At 32.5% G+C, this 8,197-nt stretch overlaps 1 long non-coding RNA gene across 1 annotated transcript in view; it reads right to left on the bottom strand.

Annotated features, from left to right (window-relative positions):
* Positions 1-6,707, bottom strand: part of LOC116526329 — a 31,009-nt gene extending 24,302 nt beyond the window's left edge. Inside the window, exons 1-2 of the long non-coding RNA XR_004258097.1 lie at positions 6,651-6,707; positions 941-1,060 (exon numbers count right to left, since the gene is read on the bottom strand). This is a non-coding gene — a long non-coding RNA (uncharacterized LOC116526329). The remainder of the gene's footprint in view (positions 1-940; positions 1,061-6,650) is intronic.
* Positions 6,708-8,197: the final 1,490 nt, after the last annotated feature.

Below are 8,197 nucleotides of genomic sequence, written 5' to 3'. Positions count from 1 at the left end.
GGGTTTTTTTTTTTTTTTTTTTTTTTTTTTTTTTTTTTTTTTTTTCCATGACCACCTCAGCTGGGAATGGGTTGGGTTGTACCTGAATCCAGCACACCTCAGAACCCTGCCCCAGTGGAGTATTCCCTGTGTAATACTGCTAATTATTCAGGGCCCAAAGACCCTTTAGTCAGTAGGTCATGAATCCTGCCAAGACTGGGTTTTCCCTTCAAGGCAGTGGGATCCCTTTTGGCCCAGGATGAGTATAGAAATATCATCTGTGAGCTTCAGCCTAGAATGCGGACCACATGACTCTGCCTGGTGCCCTATCCTACTGTGGTTGAGCTGATATTCCAGATGCAAAATAGAGTCTTCTTTACTCTTTGCTCTCCTCTCCTGAAGAAGAAGAGGGATTCACTTTGTTGCCATGAGCTTCACTGTCTGGGGTTGAGGAAGGATAGCAAAAGCACTCCCTTAGCCACCCCACCAGGTGATAACCTAGGTTGCTTGCTACCCTAGTCCTCTAGCTCTGGGCCAAGTTCAGCCCTAGAAGTTACCTAGCAATTATAATCCTTGTGTCCTATACTGTCTTTTAAGTTTACCAGCACCCCAGACTTCTTTGAAGTGTAGTGGTGAGACTTGCAAAAACACTCAAGTTCTGACCACTGGTATGGGTAGCTTTCCTTTGGCTGGGTCTGATCCAAGTGTCCCCTCCCTGTGTGGGCACTGGCTGAGTCCAGCCCAGCTTTGTTCTCCACTGTGACAGGGCAGCACTGAATTCAGTGTACAGTCCTGCAATTGCTGCACTCTCCCTTCCCCAAATTAACAGATTCTCCTCATTGCAAGGCTGCTGCCAGGGATGGAGGATGGGTGGTGGTGGCAATTCAAGACAGTCTCTCTCACCCACTTCAATGCCTCTTTTAGCAATATAAAGTTAAAATCAGGTACTGTGACCGCTTACCTGAGCTTTGGTGGTTGTTATGGTGCTTTTCTGTGTGCAGATAGTTGTTAAAATTTGGTGTAGCTGCAGAAGGGACAAACAGTATAGGCTTCTATTCTCCCATTTTGCACTGCCTCCTCTCTACAAAATTAATTATAAAAATTAGAACAATTAAATATTTTAAAATATTTGGATCACACTCTTGACCAAGGCGTGATAAACTTTAAATTTATTAATAAAGTATTCGTTTTTGTAATCTCGTAGAGATTCTATGAGTTTAAATTGGTAGAAGCACTTGAGAGGGAGTTATGGAAATATTAATATTAAATATTCACCTATTTTATTATAATAAAATTCCACTTGAGTATTTTCTAGAGAAAATATATTTAAGTATAGATACAAGAAGCATATACAGGACTATTTCTGTAACATTGTCAACAATAATCAAAGGAAGTGGAAACATTCTGAAGAAAACCAACATTTCATTCACAGGACTTGGCTGTGAATTACATTATACCGATTCCATAGGAGCTAGGTTTGCTTTAAGTGTAACCTCCCAGGACACAATTAATTTGATTGGTGAAGGGCATTCTTAAACTTCATGCTTTCTTTTAAATTCTAAAAGTTATTATATTTTGTAATATTCACTTTTTTATGTTGACTTTGACTTTTAAATATCTTCTGCTTAAGAAAGAGCTTTAAAATAATTCTGTAGTTTACATAGCTTAGCTATTCATACTTTTGATAACAGCATTTCCAGGCTATCAACTATGAAATTCTATGTGGGTGGGAAAAACTTTCTACTTTGCAAGTTGCAAAAATCAATTCATAATAATTATCTTGTCTAACCACATACACTTTTATATTCTGTAAAATGATTTTAATACATTTTTCTCAAACAATTGGAATTGAGAAGTCATTAAACATGTACATGGATATTTCAAATTGATTTATTTGAGGTTTTTAGTCAGTTTCCTTATAGAAGCTTTTTGTCTATTTAATTTTATTCAATTAAAGGTATTTCTAAACTTCTAATTAGCTGCCAAGCTATAGCCTGGTTGTACTCCCCATTGTATAGGTATATTTTTAAAACTACATAACTGAGCAAAAACTGTTGCCTGTTGCTGAACCTTGTTTTCATCTTAGGATATTAGGGATGAAAAAGTAAAGAACTAGACAAAACTAAATAGTCAGGGACTGTTGATTGCTTCAGTTCACCTGCAGCTAACCCACCAAGTGGGACACCCTATTTGTTGAGAAATGCTGTGCCAAGGATATAGCATTTAATAGCTTTGGCAAGAAGAATGATTTTCATCAGCTGTAACAAACAAGTTCCTCATCTCCAACCCTACCATCTGTCCTTCTGGTTCCCACCCAGAATGCTATCTATGGGCTCAATTGAACAGGTTTCAGACTGCCTAAGGTCACTACACAATCAACCTTAACAGATGGCATCACAGTGAACATCTAAACTGTAGCAGTGGCCAAATGCAGAGGATGATCCTCATCACTGAGGAAGAATGCCCTCTGTGCACACTGCCCTGATGTTCTGGCTCTACTAAACATTGCATGTGAAAATAAGACTCTATCGTCTTTGTATTAATAGATTAAGTAGATCGGATTTTGCACTAAGTTATCAGTAAATTCTATGTCTTAAACTTTGTTTTCTAGTATTTTCTTTGCTTCGATATAATTAAAGATAATACTTTGAGATAATATCTACTATTAATGACTAACAGAATATTATACATGTATTTAAGAGGAGAAGTTGCACAGATATGATTTGTTTTATTGCTTTTGTTTTGTTCCTAAGAAATCTTTGTATACTGAAAAGTAATACTATCTGCTGTTAAAATGGTTGCACACAGCTTAAGTTACTGATAAGTATTTAATAATAAACATCGCATCTTTCAACTTTAAATTAAGTCCTGTTTAAATAGCACCCATACAGCCATGCTTATCTACAGTTGACTGATACTCTCACTTAGATTTCTCAACATAATTTCAAATTCAAGAGTAAAAAGCATTATTCTTGCTCTTAAAATAACTTTAATAATTTCCACATTTCTGTTATGTGTAGCTTTATTACATCACTAACCTAGTTTTAATATTTGGATGCAAAGAATGCTAGAATGTAAAGATCACCTAGTCTTTTATTCTTCTTTATTTACATATCCCACCTTCATTTCAAGCATTCTGGCAGCCAGATTTATCACTTTTATTTGGAAGTTGGGGAAAATCTTTCTCATGAAATAAATTGGCCCAAGAGAAAGGCATGCAGATTCTAAAAGTTTATAAGCCACAGTGAAAATGATCAGATAGAATTTTCTATAATAAATTCTTCCATTCACAAGTCTCATCGAACATCCTAAAAAATGGGAGACACAGTTCAGGAAAAATGTTAAAATTAGCAGAAAAAATATTAAAATTAGCATAAAAATAAAATCAATACAAAATAGAAGATGAAAATTAAATACATTATCAGTTATTGATATATGGGATCTAATTAAACTAAAGAGCTTCTGCACAGCAAAAGAAACTATCATCAGAGTGAACAGGCAACCTACAGAATGGGAGCAAAGTTTTGCAATGTATCCACCTGACAAAAAGCTGATGTCCAGAATCTACAAAGAACTTAAACAAATTTACAAGAAAAAACAAACATCCCCATCAAAAAGTGGGCAAAGGGTATGAACAGACATTTCTCAGAAGAAGACAGTTATGCAGCCAACAAACATATGAAAAAAAAAAAAGCTCATCATCACTGGTCATTAGAGAAATGCAAATCAAAACCACAGTGAGATACCATCACATGCCAGTTAGAATGGTGATCTTTAAAAAGTCAGGAGACAACAGATGCTACAGAGGATGTGGAGAAATACAAAAGCTTTTACACTGTTGATGGGAGTGCAAATTAGTTCAACCATTGTGGAAGACAGTGTGGTGATTCCTCAAGAATCTAGAACCAGAAATACCATTTGACCCAGCAATCCCATTCCTGGGTATATACCCCAAAGATTATAACTCATTTTACTATAAAGACACATGCACACATATGTTCATTGCAGCACTGTTCACAATAGCAAAGAGTTGGAACCAATCCAAATGCCCAACAATAGTAGACTGGATAAAGAAAATGTGGCCCATATACACCATGGAATACCATGTAGCCATAAAAAAGAATGGGTTTATGTCCTTTGCAGGGGACATGGATGAAGCTAGAAACCATCATTCTCAGCAAACTAACATAGGAACAGAAAAACAAACACCACATCTTCTCACTCATAAGTGGGAGTTGAACAATGAAAACATGGACACAGGAGGGAAACATCACATACTAGGGTCTATCAGGGGTACAGGGAGATACAGGAGGGATAGCATTAAGAGAAATACCTAATGTAAATAATGGGTTGATGAGTACGGCAAACCACCACGGCAGGTATATCCCTATGTAACAAACCTGCATGTTGTTCACGTGTATCCCAGAACTTAAAGTATTTTTTTTAAAAAAGAATATCAATAGCCAGATAATAAAAAAAAAAAAAAAAATAGAAAATCCGAACAACAAAATAAAAGAAGGAAAAATATTAGAAGTCAATTAATTTTTTTAATTTTAAGACATTGGTTTTCTGACTAAAAGTGTTGGTCAAGTGTCTCTGAAGTTTTGCACTATTACCCCATGATATTTTTTCAAAAAATTTTCAAAGTTCTACAGACATAAAAAGCCATAACTTCCAGAGAAAATAGAACAGTTCAAATATAGAGATCAAAAATCAGAACAGCAGCATTGGAAGCTAGAAGACAATATAGATTCATGCCTATTTTGGAGGGAAAACATTTTTTAACTTAGATATCTAAACACATGTAAATAATCAATTAAAAGTGTGGCTTAAATAAATATATTTTCTGAAATATATTATCAAAAAATGTATGTAACATAAATTATCAAAAAATGTACCTTCAGAAGTTTAGATTGTTATCCACGAAAGTAGGATATAAACCAAGAAAGAAAAAGATGTAGTATTAAATCAACTAGTCTAGCTCAAAGGATTGGAGAGAGGGCTCAAGAAGGTCTTCAAGAAAATTAACAAATAAAAAATACTTACAGAGTCCCTAATGTGTTTACTATGTTTAATGCAACATTCACCAAGGTTTACAATTTTCTTAGAAGGAATGATAGAAAATTCAGAGAGAACAAGAGATTGTGAACATCAAAAATAACAAAGAAAAAAGAAACAAATATTTCTGTATCACATAGTCAATTATAGTCAATATAAGGTAAATATTACAGATTTGTTTAATCAAATATTGAGATGTACTTTAATAGGAGGAGGAAAGGAAGTTAAGTAAGAACTTTGTGGTAGTGATTAAGATAACTAATTTTTATTACCATAGTAGAAAATCAGTTTAAAATATGCCTGAAACTGATAAACATAAAAGGATATTTGAAGAATATTATTTGTAATTATGGGAGTAAACACCAGAATAAACAGATTAAAGATTGGATAAAGGAAAAGACTTGGGAAGATGTATGTCACAATGATGATATTTCTGATTATTAACCTTAGAGTACTATTTTTCTTAAAATAATATTGACATATTTCAGCTAAAGTTAGGAATGGAAATTTCAATCATTCTGTCACTCCCCTCAACTCTACCCTACTGCCACATCACATACACACCAAGACAGTTGTTATATTAATTTAGAATGATCTACTTCTGGGAATTTTGAGAACCACAACTTTAAAACAAACAATGCATTGCAACTCAGATTTTGCATTTGAAGTAAATGATCATGGAGATCATACATGATTTATCCAGGGTTATTTAACGTAATTCAGTCCCATGTCTTACTACTGAGTTCTATGTTTTTTCTCAAAATGACTCCTTTATTCCTCTTTTTCATTAAACTCAGTTTTAATTCAGATACTCTTAGTTGGTTTCTTCATTTAACTTCTCCCAGATATAATTTATTTTTTGTCTTTCAACCAAATCAATTTTCCTAGAACACTATTTCCAATATGACATTTACCATGTTATATTTTCTGTGTTTGCTAACTTTGTCAGGTTGAAAATATAGATTTTTAACAGGGTTCATATAACTGTTTGCATAGTGATGTCTTTTTCTATACTATTGAGAAGAAATATAATCCTTTTTAAAATTTTAAAAATAATTCCCTATAAATGTAATACATCACTTTTATATGTAACAATATTTTATTAATGTTTATACAGTTATTGCTCAGTTTTTTAACGTCATATTGAATCAACTTAAGGAAATACAATGTATGTATTTTTCATTTTGTTATTATAAAACATTTTCTGTTACATTTTGGTAATTTCTGTCATATGTTATTTTTTTCTCCTACTTTTAATTATTTTAAATTGCTCTTACTTGTATTTATTTAGATTTGTTGATATTATTTGCTAGTTGCTTCTCAGAATAGGTAAGTCAATGGTTAATTTACTCAATTATCTGCTAAATAATTCCTTAGTAAAATTTTATTAAAATGAAAATGATTTTTTACAAATTAACAAATAAATATACACTAAAAAAAAATTTTTAGTTTACTTTAGGTGTATATTATATCCAGCATTTCTCCCCATGTTATCTCTCCCCACCCTTTATACCCTCCCCACCCCCTACTGTGTCTCCCCTACCCCCCCAACTGTCCCCAGTGTGTGATGCTCCTCTCCCTGAGTCCACATGTTCTCAATGTTCAATAGCCACCTGTGAGTGAGAACATGCAGTGTTTGGTTTTCTGTTCTTGTGTCAGTTTGCTGAGAATGATGGCTTCCAGATTCATCCAAGTCCCTTAAATTAATAAAAGTTTAAACAATAGTGAAAATAGAAAAATGAAGAAAATGGTTCAAACAGACAGAAATAACCATCACTAACTTTTTGATATACAGTCTTTTAGTCTTTGTTTTGACCAAACAGAGAGAGAGAGCCACACAGGGTAAAAAAGACAGAGAAAAATATCACTTGTTTTACACTATTGAGAAGCTACATTACAACCTTGCATAATAACACTATTTCAAGAAAATATTTAAATATAAATACATACACACATATGTATCTCTCCAAGGTAAAATGTTAAGAAAATAGTGTAAGAATGCACCTTGATTTATTTTACTAGTCCAGTTTTTTGAACATTCAGGTTGTTTTAAAATTTTCACTCTAATATTCCCTTAAAATGAACATCTTGATAGAAACATTTTTGCATATATTGGCAAATATGTACTTAGGATAAATTTTTAAAATCTCTTTCAAAATTCTCTTTCAAAGGAAATGTTCATCTATAAGTTATTCCATATAATTACAAAATTGATTTCTGCCAACACTAATACCCACCAGATGATATATGTGTTTCAATTAAGTAATGAAAGTATCCCTACATATTTGAAACTTGCATAGGTGTTATTACAGAGATTTGAACTGTTCTATGTAAGATATTTGTACATTTCTTTTGTATTATATCTTTTTTCTCTTTTATGAGTAATATTCTCTAATTAATATGAAAAGTTATTTATATAAAAGTACAGTTAGCCTTTCTACGTATATTTCCAAGATTCATTTATAATTTGTTGATAGTCTTTTAATACAATCAAAAGTTAATTCACTTCCAGTATGAAAGTAATATTTATAAAGCAATCAATTAAAGTGATTTCCTCTATGATTTTTGGTTTTGAGAAGATATTCAAAAGATCTATTTCTATAAGATTAATATTTACTTATATTTTATTCTAATGCCTTAGTATTTATTTTTATCTTCTGGAATTAATTTTTATTTGTGATTGAAGTATTGTTTTAACTTGTTCTAAAATATTTTATTTTTCCCCAAATGCCAATAAATAACCCATTATTTTCTACTAATTTGCAATAGCATTTTAATTGTATGCTGTCAAATTTTCAGGAATAAATTAATTAGGTAATTCATGATTAGCAAATAGAAGACTATTGTCAACATAATATAGAAAACAAATTAGTTCAGATATGAAATTTCTTAGCCCATTAAGGCTTTATTAAATCAAGTAATAGTAGCCAAAGACATTAATGTAGTTTAGCACATTAGATCACAGAGCAAACACCTATTAACCACAGCTCCTATTGAACCTAAGCACTCCCACTTTGGCCCAATTTGATCATTGCTCTACCTTGCTAGAGAAGCTCTTTCCAATCTTTGCATATTTTGCCTCTATCTTCACAAGTTAGCAGACATAATCCTTGTTCAGAAATTAAGTTTTACTCATCATAAGAACTTATGTGAGATTTGG

The sequence above is a fragment of the Sapajus apella genome, unplaced genomic scaffold (assembly GCF_009761245.1).
Source record: "Sapajus apella isolate SASKATOON/1434 unplaced genomic scaffold, GSC_monkey_1.0 scaffold50, whole genome shotgun sequence".
Taxonomy (NCBI): domain Eukaryota; kingdom Metazoa; phylum Chordata; class Mammalia; order Primates; family Cebidae; genus Sapajus; species Sapajus apella.
Note: the sequence above shows the minus strand (reverse complement) of the source record. Positions and strands in the feature narration are given on the sequence as shown.